This window comes from Pinus tabuliformis, chromosome 7 (genome assembly GCF_031772625.1).
Source record: "Pinus tabuliformis cultivar Carrire ecotype Pingquan chromosome 7, CPIR1, whole genome shotgun sequence".
Taxonomy (NCBI): Eukaryota; Viridiplantae; Streptophyta; class Pinopsida; order Pinales; family Pinaceae; genus Pinus; species Pinus tabuliformis.
Window position 1 is genome coordinate 471269636 of NC_142293.1, and position 16832 is coordinate 471286467.

The following is a 16832-nucleotide window of genomic DNA, read 5'->3' on the forward strand; positions in this document are numbered from 1 at the left end:
CGGCATATGTCATCATTGTGGAGTGCCCCAGTGTAACCATCCCATGAAACCACCAATCCTGGGCCTCGCCATCCAAATGCAATGTTGCCACCTTGATGGCCTCTGCCTCCGACATCTGGTTAAGCTGGAAATAAATGTCCAGCTTCTCCACCCAAGACTTTGCCGAACTGTTTGATGAGCCATCAAACGTAGGCAAGTGGAATCTACTCGCTGCACGGTGGGTGTCGCCATCATGGTAATGCCGGTACCCTCTGTGATGGTCGCAGGGTCTGCTATCCCGCTGGAGCTGAACAAAATCTCTGAATGAGAGGGCTTCCGTAAACTCCTGCCCATAGGCCTGGTACTCTGCAAAATAATTGCCCATATGTCGAGGCTCTGCCTCCTGCTGGGCTACAGCCCCCGTGTCTGCTCCTAAGAAAGTGGGCACGGTAGAGCGTGTAGGGGCATGTGAGGCCACCTGCTGTGCAGTATCACGCTGCTCTGGCAAGTGATGGGATGCCCCTGATCCCTCACCAGCTGAAAAACTCGTGGGCTCTCACGCTGTCTGGCCTCTACTGCCGTGAATCTCTGCCCCATCACCTCAATCTGCCTTGACAGATCCTGCACTGATTTGAGGAGCATATCCGCAAATCTCTTCCCGTCCTCGTTGGCCATCTGTTCCGCGTCCACCATAGGAGCACAGTCTCCCTCCCCGTAGGTATTCTCCAACCTACGTCCAGTGTCTCTGTACCTCCTACCTCTGTAACAAATGTAGGGTTTTTCCCCTGGTGTCATAGATTGCTAGCTCCACAGGCTGAGCCAGATCTATGCTCTAATACCACTGTAATATTCCTAACCCAGAATATTCCTCAAACCCCAGCAAAAACTCCAACCAAATATGTGCAAATGATATAATAACCCAGAAGTGATAAAATAACAGTGGAACAACATATAATAATGTAAACCAAAAATATAAGCAGATACACAAGAAATGCAACGAGAAATGCTAAGCCATTTTATTATACTGAGCAATAAAATGAGTACAAGAGGTGATTAGACAGATGGCACCTCGACTTGCACAAGGCAAGTGAAGAAATACTCTCAGAATGACAAGAATGGCCTCTCTGTGTGGATGTTGTTGCTGTGCTGCTGCTAGAAAACAAATGATGATTTGGGGCTGCTCCCCTCCTCGGAAAAAGTTGAAACTCTGGATTCGGGCTCTACTCAAGAAACCCAGAAAAACCCAGAAAGCTTTCCTGGAATGGCCGACCCCCGAAAAACACCCTCTTGGGGTTCTGCGCAGTTCCTTAATGCCCTGTGTTGCCACTGAAGGAAACCCCTCTAAACTCTGCCTGAAACCCTGCCAAAAATCCTCCAATGAGACAAGAGCTGGATCCCTGCTCAATCTCCCAGCATAAATCCACCTGCAAACCCCAATCCAGCACTACAACCAAAAAGAACTGCGTCCCTCTCCAAGTGCTGCGCAGTCCTCAAAAATGTTGATGAAACTGCTGCTGAAATGCTGATAAAACTAGTACTAAAATACCGATGGAAATACCTTACCTGAGCAGGCACTCGAAGTCCCCCGGGGCTAAGGGTGAGATCTCCGAACGGAGACACTCAATGCACTAAACAGTGCTGCAGACCAGCTAAACAGCCAGCATGCTTAGAAGTCGAAACAACTAGCTCAAAATGCACATAACTGAATGATCCAAAATGAGGGGGCTCCTCTCTATTTTATAGCCTCTGCCTCTCACAATCCCTAGGCTCACCTCCTCCTGCGTGATTCCCCTCTTGCCATGTGTTCTTCCCTCCTGCGCAGTCCCTCCATGTGTTTGCGTGGGCCCCATTTCTGCGTCCCCCTTTGGCCCCCTTGGCTCCTCCTTAAGTCACAACGTTGTGCTACTAGGAAGTGACTTTTTATTCTTAAAGTGAGTTATGTCCCCCGTCCTCACTTTTTTTATTTATAAATAACTATAGAAGGCAAAAATTGGGCAAAATCGAATATTCCAATTAGCCATGGCTAATTAGGAATATTACAATCAAGGTCGGGGGACAATGTACAAGCTTCAAAGTCGTCCATTATAATGATTAATTGGAAAAATTTATAATGCACAAATTCAAGGTTTTATTGAAATGTACTTTGAATTTAACTATATTTGGCCAAATACTCTAGCTTAGAAGTTCTCCATTGGTGGGATGATGTTGCAAGACTCCGATTGCAATCTATAAGTGGATGGATCTTGCTTATTTTGTGATTTTTTATAATTTTTGTTATTGATGTTGTGATCATCACCATTGTGGTTCACAATTGGATGGATCTCCCTTGGTATTTATAAGTATTATTATTTTCATTTCTCAACTTTGCTCCTACTAATTAGTAGTGTAGATGCTTTGAAACAATTGTCATGTTTGGTGCTAAGTGGGGGTGATAGTGAATTTGGAGTCCATGATTTGCTAAAATTTTTCCTTTCTCATTCATATTACCACATTAACAATCCATAGCCTAAATTTTGTTTGGTTGGTTTGAGCATTTCTATGGGCTTGTTTATCTTTAGAACTAAGGATTGAGGATTCTACGTGTGTTTATTAGTGTTTCCTCTCCATTATGTGGGTTTTTGTTGGATGTTGGAATTGTTGTATTTGTCCATCCATATTGCTAGATGATGTTTGGAAGTGTGAGGTTGTTGTTAAAGTTGAGGGTTCACAAGGATGTTATGTGCATGCACAATTGACAAATGCTTTGAATTTAATTACCTGTTAATGTTATCAAAGGATATAACCCTAAATATTCTAATCAACCCCGTAACTCTAATCATCCACTGATCCAATAAATAATTGTTTAAGGAAGTATAACCTTTATGCCAATCTATAACAACCTTTGAATCCCCTATCACTTGTAAGTTTAGATTGTTGAAGTGACACAATTAACTTTGACTAACATAAATGATTGATTCATATTATTGTAGTACTTGTTAGGTAGTCATATTCCTTTTCCTAGACTAAATTAGTCATTCACATTAGTCACTTTTCGTGCTATTACTTATTAGATAGTTGTATAATTTAAGTTGATACTAAATTAGTCATTTATGTTAGTCACTTTTAGTCGAGTCACTTAATTTCTCATTTTTTGTAGTATTTCACTTGGAAAAGTTGCGGCGACTAAATTTTTTAGTCACCTAGTCACTAATTTCATCATTTTCTACTAGTGCCTCTTTTATTATTCGAAACAACGATTGTATCTATATAATGTTCATAAACATCAAAATTTTAATAATGGGAGTGAAAATACATCTTGAACAAAGAAAAATTAGATCATACTAGCAAGACAAGAACCTTGAAATTATTAATGACACCATTGTGCAGAGATGCAGATAATGGGCATTTAACACATGCCTCAATCTTGACAAAAATATAAAATTTTGAATGACTGGTTTCTTGTAAATGTACTCCACAACATGCTATAATGTGATATGCATACAGGAGAAGGTTTGAGAACTAAGGAAGAATATTTGTGATGTTGCTTGTTTACAGATTTGAGAAAGCCTCAAGGGTTACAATCAAAATCTGGAAATTTTGTTTCCTAGTGGAATGTGATACATGCTTGGATTTGTATAGCGCTTCAATGCTTGTTTAGGATCTAGGTAGGTGTGAATGGATAAAATATTTATGTCGTTGTTATATATTGGATTCCCATTCTCTCTAAGTTATCAAATGAAAGTTAAAACCTGATTAGACTAAGGGACAACATATTCCATTGCCAAAATTTAACCTTAAAAGGAAGTGCACTGCACTTGTTTGATACTTCCACACATTTTGAGGGCACGAAAATAGAAATGTCAATGTTTTTGGATACACTGGCACAGGTTAGTCTTAGAAAAGTTCTCTTTGTCAAATATGTTGTTTTCATGAAGTAATATTTCCAACCAAGAGGATAAAGACTTGGCATGCCTAGGACATAGTGGTGTTATTTCTTGCATGTATTTGTGATTTATTAGTATTCCACCACTAATAACTTCATTACGTAGTTGTCCATTTAGTAATATATTACAACAATGACTTGTTAAAGGAAAAGGATTCCAATTTGTTTGAACGTCATAAACTAGAAGGAAATTTAGCTTTGAATTAGAAAAATGGAATATATTCTGAAAAATATGTTTTCAGATCAAATATAGGCTTGTTGCCTGATCATTAAAAAAAACAGTCATGACAATAAGGAATGATTTTGGACACGATGAATTACAAAACTCTCTAGCTCAAAAACAGGTTAGCATATTCAGTTTTGTCTACATCAGAAAAAAATGAATAAGTAACCTTAAGTTTGCTTTGAATATTTATAGAATCATTCCAGAGATTCTAAATGGAAATTGCATGTGCTAATATTACTCAATTAATTACAGGGAAAACAAGGGACACACTAGTAGAAAATGATAAAATTAGTGACTAGGTGACTAAAAAAGTTAGTTGCCATAGCTTTTTCCATTGAAATACTACAAAAAATGAGCAATCTTAAGTGACTGAACTAAAAACGACTAACATAAATGACTAATTTAGTCCCGGGTTAAAATATACGACTAAAAAATAAGTAATACAATTAAAAATGACTAACATTAATGACTAATTTAGTCTAGGAACAAAAATACAACTACATAACAAGTACTCCAATAATACAAAGTAGTCATTTATGTTAGTCATTTTAATTGTGTCACTTCGGCAATCTAAACTTACAAGTGATAGGGGATTCAAAGGTTGTTGTAGATTGACTGAAATATTATACTTCCTTAAACACTTCTTTATTGGATTAGTGGATGATTAGAGTTATAGAGTTAATTAGAATATTCAAGGTTATATCCTTTGATCACATACATAGGGAATTCAATTCAAAGGCTGACAAATTATCCAAAATGGGAGTGGGCTTACAACTGGGTCAAATACATTATGAAAAATAACTATAAGGAGAAGTGTTAGTTAATTAGTAGAGGACGCATTTCCTTTAGTTAAAGACTTAACTTTTCATGCATATCTATACACATCTATTTCACATTTATTTTTTGTCTTGCAAAGTGGTAGCGCCAAGGAGAGGGTATCAACTTCAATCAATGAATGTTCACTTAGTACCACTACCAAGTTTCCTTCATGTAGCTTGTCAAATGTATTAATTTTTCTTCACAACTTGTCATGGTGCTTAACTTACTTGTCTACACCTCTAAGTGACACTACAACCCCCAAACCTCTCTAACTATTTGACCTCTTCAACCCTTGTTAGAGTCTTCTTAGATGTGCACTCATGCCTGAAGCAGAACATAACACTAGCATCCCAAATGTGCATGTTCATTCCCTCTTTTAATGCCTCTTTGAAACCACATTATCACATTGCTTAAAATGAAATGTTCACATCTTAAGGCAAAGCATGTACTTTGCTTATGACAACCTAAACTATGCAAGTGACTAGGACAAGACTCCATTTTCTCAAGATGAAAACATAGGGTCTTACAACCCCATTCACGCAACAATTTGAATATATTTAACCTAAATAAGGATACATACCATACTCCTTCCAAATTTGACATATGACTTTTAAGAAACTAACACTTGATTTTAACTATTAAATCTACTTACTATATACTATATTTTGTTTGCACCCACTTAATATGCAAGAACACTTAAATGTTTTCAATGCAACCAAGTTAAGAACACTTGTTTCCTTCCCACATCTCAAACTCTACCTCCATAAAATTTAACAACAAAATTATTGCATAGAAACCATAACCTTAAAATTAAATTATTATTATTATGATGATAAATGCCAACCATAAATGTTTTTAAACACCATAAAAACATATAAGATCCCATTAGTTTCTCAAATACAACTATAATATGATGTAATTGAAAATAAAATATTGTATATTGTTTTTCACCACGAAAATTTAAAATATTGTATATTGTTTTTTACCACGAAAATTTTAACATTTTGAAAAAGTTAAGTTTTAATTTTGTTTACAAAATCCCTCCCAACCAGAATTCTGTATCTATTTTCTTTTCATAGGGCAGGAGCAAAAACAAGATTTCAGAGAGTTGCAAATTATGGTTTTACCATAGTAGTATACCCGATATTGAATGCCAACATCATATCTTCAGTCCATTGACGGTGCTATGTTCCATTTTTAACTTCAATGCATTTTGGCCCACATTCAGTGTTCCACATAGAGAGGAGTACACGCACCTCCAGTCTCTGGTTCAAAATCCATTGTTTTTATGTAGCCACGCTTGTATGCTTAGGCGTTAATCTCTTTGTTACATTCTGTTACTATTTACAAGGCATTGGCATTTGATGAGTTCGGGAGGCCATTTATCATAATAAATGAGTAGGAGCGTAAAACCCGAATAAGGGGATTAGATGCTCAAAAGGCCAACATTGCGGCTGCTAGGGTTGTTGCGAGAAGCCTTCACACCTCACTTGGCCCCAAGGGAATGGACAAGATGATCTAGAGCCTTGACCATTGCAAAATAGATGTTAAAAAATCGAGAAGAAAGATGGATGTATGTTAAACATTTGAACTTTGGAGGGTTATCATTTGGAGGCAAAGCTAAGGCACAAGCCTAGGGAAACTTGTACATGAAAAATCACAGAGCCTATGGTTTCTAGATATTTGAGGGTTTTGGCTATTAAAAATTTCTGCTAAAACATGCTTTGACAGATTTTGTATAGTGATAGTTTCTGCGACCTTTTAAATGAGGCAGAATTGAGGGATTCTAGATCATCGTAAGTGTAACTTTAGGCATTCTATCATGCTTCGTCATATTCAAAAAGTTAATTATCAAATAGTTTATTCAATGGTTGCTACCTTCAACACCATTAGTACTACCACAAGTCCTCACAATCCCAACAAATCCTTCCAGGTATGCATTTATTTTGTCGGTATTTTCTTCCTGTAAATATGGAGTATGTCACAGCCTCCAGAAACACGCCTAATGTACAATTCCGTGGTTTTGAGCCTATTACTGACTATCCCTTTTACATTCAAATTATGCACCATGTTTTAGTGCAGTTGACTTAGGATGGCTTCGCTTTCTTAAGGTCAATTGGTCCATGCCAATAAATAATTTACATCACAAGACTTTAATCAAGATCACAATTTGGTTGCAAGTCCTTCAAAGATGTTTTCTGAGAGATAATTTACTCACAATTGAAGTAATATATAGCTGCCCAATTATCTTTTGGTAGGTGTTTGGAAACAAGTTGCCTTTATGCCCCCGTTTGGTTGATATAGAATTATACAAATGAAACTTTATCAAGAGAGGGGGCTTTGTTTCTGACTCGCACAAAACACTGTCTCTGCTCGATGCATATGACAATATAACACAACAATTGGCTGCGTTAACATGTTTTTTAAAACAATTGAACTCAGGTAGAATCAAGTGCACTTGAATTACCATTTCATGAAAAACCACAACACGAAGGTGGGCTTGAATTTTTAATATAAACACATGGCCCTGATATCAAGTTGCCATGATTTTGACCCTGATATATATCACATGGCCCAGGTATGCATTTATTTTGTCGGTATTTTCTTCTTGTAAATATGGAGTATGTCACAGCCTCCAGAAACACGCCTAATGTACAATTCCGTGGTTTTGAGCCTATTACTGACTATCCCTTTTACATTCAAATCGTGCACCATGTTTTAGTGCAGTTGAATTAGGATGGCTTCGCTTTCTTAAGGTCAATTGGTCCATGCCAATAAATAATTTACAACACAAGACTTTAATCAAGATCACAATTTGGTTGTAAGTCCTTCAAAGATGTTTTCTGAGAGATAATTTACTCACATTTGAAGTAATATATAATTTCTCAATTATCTTTTGGTAGGTGTTTGGAAAAAAGTTGCCTTTATGCCCCCATTTGGTTGATATAGAATTATACAAATGGAACTTTATCAAGGGAGGGGGCTTTGTTTCTGACCTGCACAAAACACTGTCTCTGCCCAATACATATGACAATATAACACAACAATTGGCTGCGTTAACATGTTTTTTAAAACAATTGAACTCAGGTAGAATCAAGTGCACTTGAATTACCATTTCATGAAAAACCACAACACGAAGGTGGGCTTGAATTTTTAATATAAACACATGGCCCTGATATCAAGTTGCCATGATTTTGATCCTTACCTCAAGGTGCCCTAAGGCTACCCTAAGGTGTTGGGTAAAGCCCTTGGGAATGGAACCTAGGTAGTTGTTGTCAAGATCCCACTCCACCGGCCGGGGTGGGCTACCGTATGTAATATGAAATATGTGCCCTAAGTTTAACTCCTACCTCCATGTGCCTTCATTATTTTCTGGTAAAGCATTTGGGAATGAAACTTTGGCCAATGGTGTTGAGCTCTTTGCTTCCCAAGCTTCAAGGAGAAGTTAGAATTAAGGAGTGGGCTTGGGCTTGTAACACATGCACTTGGTATTCATCTCCATGTGCCAAAAGTTCAACATCTACCTCCAAGATCCCCTACATATTCCTGGTAAAGCCCTTGGGAATGGAACCTTGGCCAATGGTTTAAAATCATTGCTTCCTAGGCCTTAAGGAGAACATGGGTTTGGTTTGGTTTGTAAGATGAGCACTAAATATTCATCTTTGGGAGCCACAAGTCCAACCCCTACCTCCATGTGCCCCATGGCTATTTTAGGATGCCTGGAAAGGGCCATCAACCTCAATCCCATTGAGTTTCTTGGAATTCATATTTTATATAGCAACCAATTTCATTATGTTCATGTAGATTTATTATAGGTAAGCATGATAAAATGTCTTTGATCTCCTAAAGTCTAGACATTGTATTTCTTTTTGTTGTTATATATGGGTATTTTATGCATGGGTCATATTATACTATTTTACTGGTATTCTATTGCATAATAGTGTTACATCATCTTCATGAATCAAGTAACACAATAAGATGATTATCTTCGCAAATTATTTGTTTTTCAAATCGTGCAGCCCCCAAATGATAGTATCTCAAGCCTCTCTTTCAGTCTAGAATCTAACTATTTGGTGGCCACTTCTTGGGATAATCAGGTTTGTTCTCAATTGTCTCCATTTACCATTTACTAAAACAAGGCTAAGTTATTACAAATGTAATGATAAATTGTGGGACCAATAACAAGATCAGATTTATATTTACCTCATGGTGAATATTTTAGACTATGTCACTATGGGGTCTTGGATAGATGGTAAATAAGGGGTGTTTCACAATCCTCACCAAGGTTCAAATCCCCTAGGGACACATTTTTCTCCTCCAGGGCCATCTTACCTGTGCAAGTGGGTTGTCTTAAGTGGTTGGTGCTCTGTTCAAGTCTTAGTTGACTTTGGAACAAAAAATAATCCTCAGCCATGACTTCTCAGTTGAAGGGATATTTTTTGAGTGATGTAATCCGATTACATTGCATTGTGATATTCTCATATTGGGAAAGGGCATGTTTGTTGCATAGTGATAATGGGAAGTATCTTGCCAAAATAATTTATTTGACAAACATTCTAGCTTGCTTTGGTGATGTGGCTGTCATAAGTTCACCTACAAACTAAAATAAGCTTTTATATGAAATGACTTAGGCCCTTTATATTGGATATTAGTGGCCCTTAGGAAATATTTTCAGTGAATGGACCAACACGTGGGTAATATTGGATACCCAACTTTTCTTCACAAACCCAAATGATATTATATTTGTTAAGCCATTTCAGTGATGCGGGGGAGCGCCCCCCCCCCCTTCGAACCCGCTCCCGAAGCGCGCTCCGGGCGGGAGCGGGTCGGGAGCGCGCTCCCCAAATCGCTCCCGTAAAAAAATTTGCGCTCCCTGGTCTGTGAGGGAGCGCTTCAGGGAGCGATCGCTCCCGCGCTCCCGGAGCGCTTTTTAATGCCCGGGAGCGATCGGGGAGCGATCGCTCCCTGATCGCTCCCGGGCATTAAAAAACGCTCCGGGAGCGAATTTTAAAAATTCGGGAGCGATTCGGCGGAAAAAAATTCCGCGGACCCGAAAAAAACAAAAAATTTAACTTATTTTTTTGGATTTATAAGCCCAATGGGCCAAAACAAAATCATTTCAATGAGATTGAGCTTGAGTTTGAGAGCAAAGGAGCAAGGAGCAAGAGCTGAGGAGCAAGGAGCCAGAGCTGAGGAGCGAGGAGCAAGTGCCAAGGAGCGAGGAGCAAGCTTGCAGAGGTAAGTAACTTAATCATTTAGTTAGTTTAGCTGGTTAGGTGGTTAGTTTGGTTAGTTTAATTTACCTGTTTGAGTTTAAAGATCATTAATTTAAATTAAATTAATAAATTAAATGAATTAATCCCAATAAACTAAATTAATTTGCAGATTCAAGACTCAAACCCTACAAACATCAAACACGATGGACCTGGGGATTTTTATTGGCATTTTCCTCTTCCTGGTCCCTTTTCTGGTTATTATGGTGTTGGAGAGTAGGAAACGGAGGGGGCCTGAAACTGAAGAGGTGGATGAAGAAGCCGGAGGAAGTCAAATAGGTGAAAACCCCAGTGAGGAGGATGTGGAGGAGGGTGAACATGAGGGTCAAAAAACTAAACAAGACCAAACTCCATTGTGGAAATATGTTCAGAGGCCTGAAGCAGGGAGAGGGGGTGGAACCACTAAATTTCATTGCCCCCATTGCAATTCTGATTTCACAGGCTCATACACCCGTTTGAGAAGACACCTTTGCGGGAAAAGGGCATGGGATGGAGAGAAACAAATAGGAATCAGAACTTGCGACAAGGTGTCAACAGAAGATAGAGCCAAATACATAAAGGAAGAGGAGGACGCCCAATACAAAGCAAAAAGATCAAGGGGTTTCTTTGAAAGCTCACAAAGAACTCCTTCAGCATCCTCCCAAGGCAGTGGATATGGACATGGAGGCTCAGGGTCATCATCTTTACGCCGTAGAACCATATCAGATTTCCTTGATGAGGGGTGTAGGAATGATGTGGATTCAAAAATTTACAGGTTCCTCTATGCAAATGGGATACCATTCAATGTTCTACGCTCACCTTATTGGCACGAAATGGTTTCTGCCATAAATGATGCCCCTAAAGGATACAAGAGCCCTGGGTATGACAAGGCAAGAACAGTTGGCCTTGATCATGAAAAAGCAAAAATATCACATTCTTTGAATAAAATGACAAGTTCTTGGACTGACAATGGGGTGTCCATTGTATCTGATGGATGGACAAATGTAAAAGGCAAGCCATTGATAAGTGTTCTCGCTGTGTCCCGAAGTGGTCCCATTTTTCTAGCTGCACATGATTACTCAGACAAGTTCAAGACCGCTATCAACATTGCAGAAGCATTGCTTGAAACAATTGAGCGTATTGGCCCATACAATGTCATCCAAGTCATCACTGATAATGCTCCTAATTGTAAGGCAGCGGGAGCAATTATTGAGGATAGATACCCGAACATATTTTGGTCTGGATGTTTGGTTCACACATTGAACCTTCTGTTGCATGATATTGTCAAAAACAAAAATGAACAATACCAATGGATTGGTGATTTGTACAAGAAAGGAAAAAAAATGATAAAATTTATTACAAATCATAGCAATACCCATGGCCTTTTCCGCAGTCACTCGAGATTGGAGTTGCTGAAGATTGCGAGGACTAGATTTGGTAGCTATTACCTCACCTTCAGGCGCCTTTTGAAGGTAAGAGAGGGTTTAGCTAGCATGGTATCAAGTCCAAATTGGCAGGTGTTAAAGGAAAGGGCTACAAATGTAGCTGACATTGCAGGTTTTGAAACGGTGGAGGAGGCCGCTCTTGATGGGCAGTTTTGGACAACTGTGAGACAGGTATTGGATTTCACCAAGCCAATTTATAACATGATTCGGTTTGCAGATACAGACAAACCAGTGATTGGTGAGGTGTATGAGCAAATGGATACCATGTTGGGGGAAATAAAAGACATTGTTAATAACAGAGATCCCGACTTGTACAATCTGATTCACGATTGTGTGTGTCAACGGTGGAAAAGGCTTAACCTTCCACTACATTGCTTGGCGTATATCCTTACGCCAAAATACTACTCAGATTCTTGGTTGGGCAAACCTGCAGCAGGGGGTGGTGTTAGGACCAAACCCCATTTAGATCGAGAGGTAACTAAAGGATATCTGGATGCATTAGAAAAGTTGGTGCCTGACAGGGAGGAATGTGCAGCTGTGCGCCTTGAAATAGGCAGATACTTCACTGGCAGTGGTTTGTATGGTAACTTCCATGCAATGGACGACAAAGATAAATTTGATTCTCTCACATGGTGGGAAACATATGGCGGCGACGGACTTTTGCGAAAATTGGCATTGAAAGTTCTTGCACAGGTTGTAAATTCTTCTTCTGCAGAGAGGTGTTGGAGCACCTACAGTTATATACATAATGTGAAAAGAAACAGGCTCAACGAAAACCGAGCAGAAAGCTTGGTTTATGTGCACTACAATTTGAGGTTGTTGAGCCATTACTGTGATCGGGCTAATGAAGATCCCACATATAAAATTTGGGACAATCACCCTGAGGACGACAATTTGGAAGATGGCATTGTACATATGGAAGAACTAGAAGATGAGCTTGTACGGGATGAAGCTGAAGCAGCTGCAGCAGCCATGCCACCTCCACCTCCACCATCCAGTTCTCGGGGCCCGAGTCTTGTTCCATTGCTGTCGCCACCTCCATCGACACCCTCGCGTGGAGGCTCTAGTTCTGGTCGTCGGTCTGGGCGGGAGACTCCTAGAAGACCGCCAAGACCTACTTATACTCCTGGAGACTCTCGTGGCAAGGGCCACTTGTAGATTTACAGTTTACTTGTCTTTTTTAGTTTCTATTAGACTTGTGACTTGTCACTTTAGTTTTCATAACTGTTCAGTGTTGAGTTTTGAGTCCTTGACTCTTGACTCTTGACTCTTTCATATCATTATGACATTATGATATTTTTTGTAAACATTATATCACTGGTGACTGTGACAATGAAAATTTGAAGTTTGAAGTTGGGCCTTGGCAATTATAACTCATTGGTAATGATTGTGAATTATGAATATGATGCTTTGTGAAAGACTAAAGTTGTTTCATTTCATCTCATTATTCATGTTTCATTTTATAAATTTTTAACATTTCATATCATGTTAACAGTTAGAAGTTAGGACTTAGAAATATCTTCGATATTACTTCTTGTAATGGTTAAACTTGGCTTACAAGTACAACTTGTTACTTTGGTGATCAATGATGATAAATGTTATTGAATTGAATGTTATTTTAATTTATTATTTTACTAAGGTTGATGACGATTATAATTTCTAGATGATTGATGTGATATGGTTCAATGATCAATTTATGTTTTTTTATGTTTTTTATGTCTATTTCATCATTCTACATGTTTTTGTTGACATATATGTATCAAAAATTAAAAAATATAAAAAATATATATATTTTTAAAAAATCGCTCCCCGATTCGCTCCCAAACCGGGAGCTTCTGAAAATGGTCGCTCCCGCTCCCGCTTCCGCTCCCGCTCCCCGCTCCCGCTCCCGCTCCCAAGTAACACTGAGCCATTTTGAAATTTGGCCCTTTTCAATGTTACAAGCCCCCCTGCTATTGAAATTGAACAAAACTCACACTAACTTAGGACAATATTGGATATTAGTGGCCCATAGGAAATATTTTCAGTGAATGGACCAACACGTGGGTAATATTGGATACCCAACCTTTCTTCACAAACCCAAATGATATTATATTTGTTAAGCCATTTTGAAATTTGGCCCTTTTCAATGTTACAAGCCCCCCTGCTATTGAAATTGAACAAAACTCACACTAATTTAGGACAATATCTTACTGACGTGAAAACATTCTTTTTGAAATGCACTGCTGGGAGTATGGCTACACCACCCTTTTCTTCATTGATTCTAGCTCATGTGACTCCAAGCATTGTCATCATGTTAAAATTGAGTTTAACTTCTCACAAGCTTAGGATATGTAAAGAGTGATTGTCTGTTGAGTCATTTTGACCATTAGTCAGGATTGTGGTAAGTTGCTAACCTTGTACATATATGATTTGTTCACACTTTATGCCTTTCTTCCCATTATGGCAGACACAGACGTTGAGTGGGTTATTAACTTATTTTTGATGTTTCAAAAATAGTGTACAACAATAACTCAACAAGGATTTGAAAAATAAGTTAGGAAAAAAAGGGGCAAAAATGGCAAAATTTTGCAAAAACTAAGAAATGATGTTTTTCTGAATCACCAATTTGGATAACACTGGTTATTATCAGGACTTACCTTTTGTTATTTACGGTAAAAATCCTTTGACATGTCATAATTTCATGTCTATGCTAAAAATTTATCTCTATGAGAGAAAAATAGATTTTCTCCTCTCAATAAGAGTGGAGGATGAGATCTTCACCATCACATTATGGATTATTTTGTTTGATTGATGTGTCTGATGCCTAGTTTTAAAAATCGGTCTAGTTGAACTGAAAAATTGGTCAAACCGGTCGGTTAGCTTCCCAAGATATCAAACCTGCCTAACAAATCCGATTAGTTGGTTGGTCAGGACCGATAGGGTACCAAATTGGCCGGTTTTGGTACCAAATCGACCAGTTCGGACGATTTGGTACTTGACCGACTGATTTTTGTAAAAAACCAACTGTTAGAAAGCCACATGGTTGGGCATGTTGATGGGACTCCTAGGTGGTTTTTGGAGGTGCTTTTTAGCAAACCATGGTAGGTTCCCTTCTAAATATGCCCCCCTAAGCTTATAAAAGAATGCCTAAGCTCCTATTTGCCTCACACATTTGATTTCTAGTTTTTGTGTGCATATGAGAGCTTGGATAGTTTTGCACCAACATTGAGTTTTGGAGCAACAACAAGTTTGGAGGTTCTTTGTCATCTTGGAGCTAGTTTGGAGTTGTCTAGTGGAGTTGGGGGTGTTGATCCCAATGCAGATCTGGTAGTTGAACGAAGAGTTGAAGGAAGTGAACCAACAAGACCAAACATGGGACATGGTGACTCATGAGGGAAGCAATAGTCATACAACTTGTGCTTCTAGTTTTGATAGACATAATGTTGTTGCTCATGCTACTACTAGCACTGCTATTGAGGCTAGAGAGGAGTTTGAGGAGTCTCTGAGGCAATGCACTCCAACCCTTAGTGTCTTGCACAAATATTTGCCATTCTTATTTTTGAGTTTTTATCAATTTGAGAAAAACAAAGTTTGTTGGGAGAAATTTCTATTGAAAAAGTAGCTATGGTTGGAATACTCTTTATATACTTGGCTTGAATCACTTACTTTCCTGTCACCTGGAAAATGCATCCGTTGCTTACTAGTGCAGAGTAATTAGGGTTAATTTATGGCCTGCAAATGGGATTACAGCTTGTTGAGTATAATTCAGATAGGCAAGTAGAGAGACCCAATTTAGACGGAGGAGAACGGGTGACTGCGACCTTTCCAGCTTCAAAAGAAAAAATATTCAATGGAGTCCATCTCTTCTCTTTGGAAGTGGACGTGTGTTTTCTCTGTACTACTATTTCTCCTGTTCCTCTGCCTAAATTCTGCAGCAACGGATTTGGCCATTAAAGGTTCTTGCAACTTGCCTTTTCCTCTTTTTTTTTTTTTTCAGTTCATATGATGATGATGATAGTGGTTACCGTCCACTGAGACCAAATTGGTCTATCGGACCTATAATATTTTTAATTTTTAATTGTTTGGCTCCTCGTCTTTCTTGGCGAGATTGGTGTTGTAGCTCTCTTTTTTTTCTCTACGGTCTTCCAACTTCCTTTATCTTGCATCTCCTTCATCTCTTCTGGTTCTTGAGACAATGGTGTCTTAGCTTCGCGATCAATTGTGTTCGTCCTTTTGAAGATAGTCGGAGAAGAGGTTTGGTCTAGGAGATCTGCTTTGTTGTTAAATGAAGATTTATTTTGCACGATATTCGAATCCTCATAACTCATAACTCATGCACCTTGTGTCATCCCATGGAATCCCTGGGAATTGCTACTGGTCCACCTAATCGCACAATACTAGGCTATTTTTTTTTCTTTTTTGTTTTCGAGTAAACGGGCGCCAAACAAGGGTTTGCAACAATTGTGTCGAACAGGGTTTTGACGAGTAGACGATGACCTGTTTCGAACTGGAGACGACCTGAGAGGCAAAACACATGACGAAATTATCCACCTTAAGGCAAACCAAGTCTCCAAAAATGAGGATGGCTATTCGGGTCAATTTTTTCTGGCAATTGTCAAATGGTATGCTGCATACCACTCACCACACAAAAAGCACATCCTCCGTTGTGGTAACCGCCAAGCTTAACGGATGCTTTAGCATGCAACATCACAATTTCCAAAATCAAACAAATTTGCCTGTAGACTAACCTAATAACCTATCTTGTTCACACCCGCCTCAATGTTAAACAAACACCAAATTGGGCTAGTTTTTGAACTCTAACCTTAGCAGGCCCAAATTTTGGCCCTAGTCATAACACTGAGTTTATTTTAGCCATGACTTGGGATTGCCTAAATCTATTTATGTATATATGTACATATTCTCCAAATCTATGTTTTAAATTTCCTCTCTAACTTTTTTTTTTCTCAAATTTGGTCACAAATTGCAAAGGGTATCCCTTCCTCCCTCTTTCTCTTACACACCCCACAAGCAAAAACACAGACACTCGTGCTTGCATAAACAAAGATATCATAAGACAAGTATTGATCATGCCAAACCAAATGAATCATGTGAAAAGAAAGTGAAATTGGTTGCTTATCATGTCTGTTTGTATGAGTACAACTAGAACATGGATAAGGCTTAAAACATAAGCAAAATAGAGAACCATG

The 16832-nt window shown here is 38.6% G+C and overlaps 1 long non-coding RNA gene across 2 annotated transcripts in view; it reads right to left on the reverse strand.

Annotated features, from left to right (window-relative positions):
- LOC149247990 (uncharacterized) overlaps positions 1-16832 on the reverse strand; it is a 124989-nt gene that overhangs the window by 10627 nt on the left and 97530 nt on the right. The gene's annotated exons all lie outside the window — the stretch shown is intronic.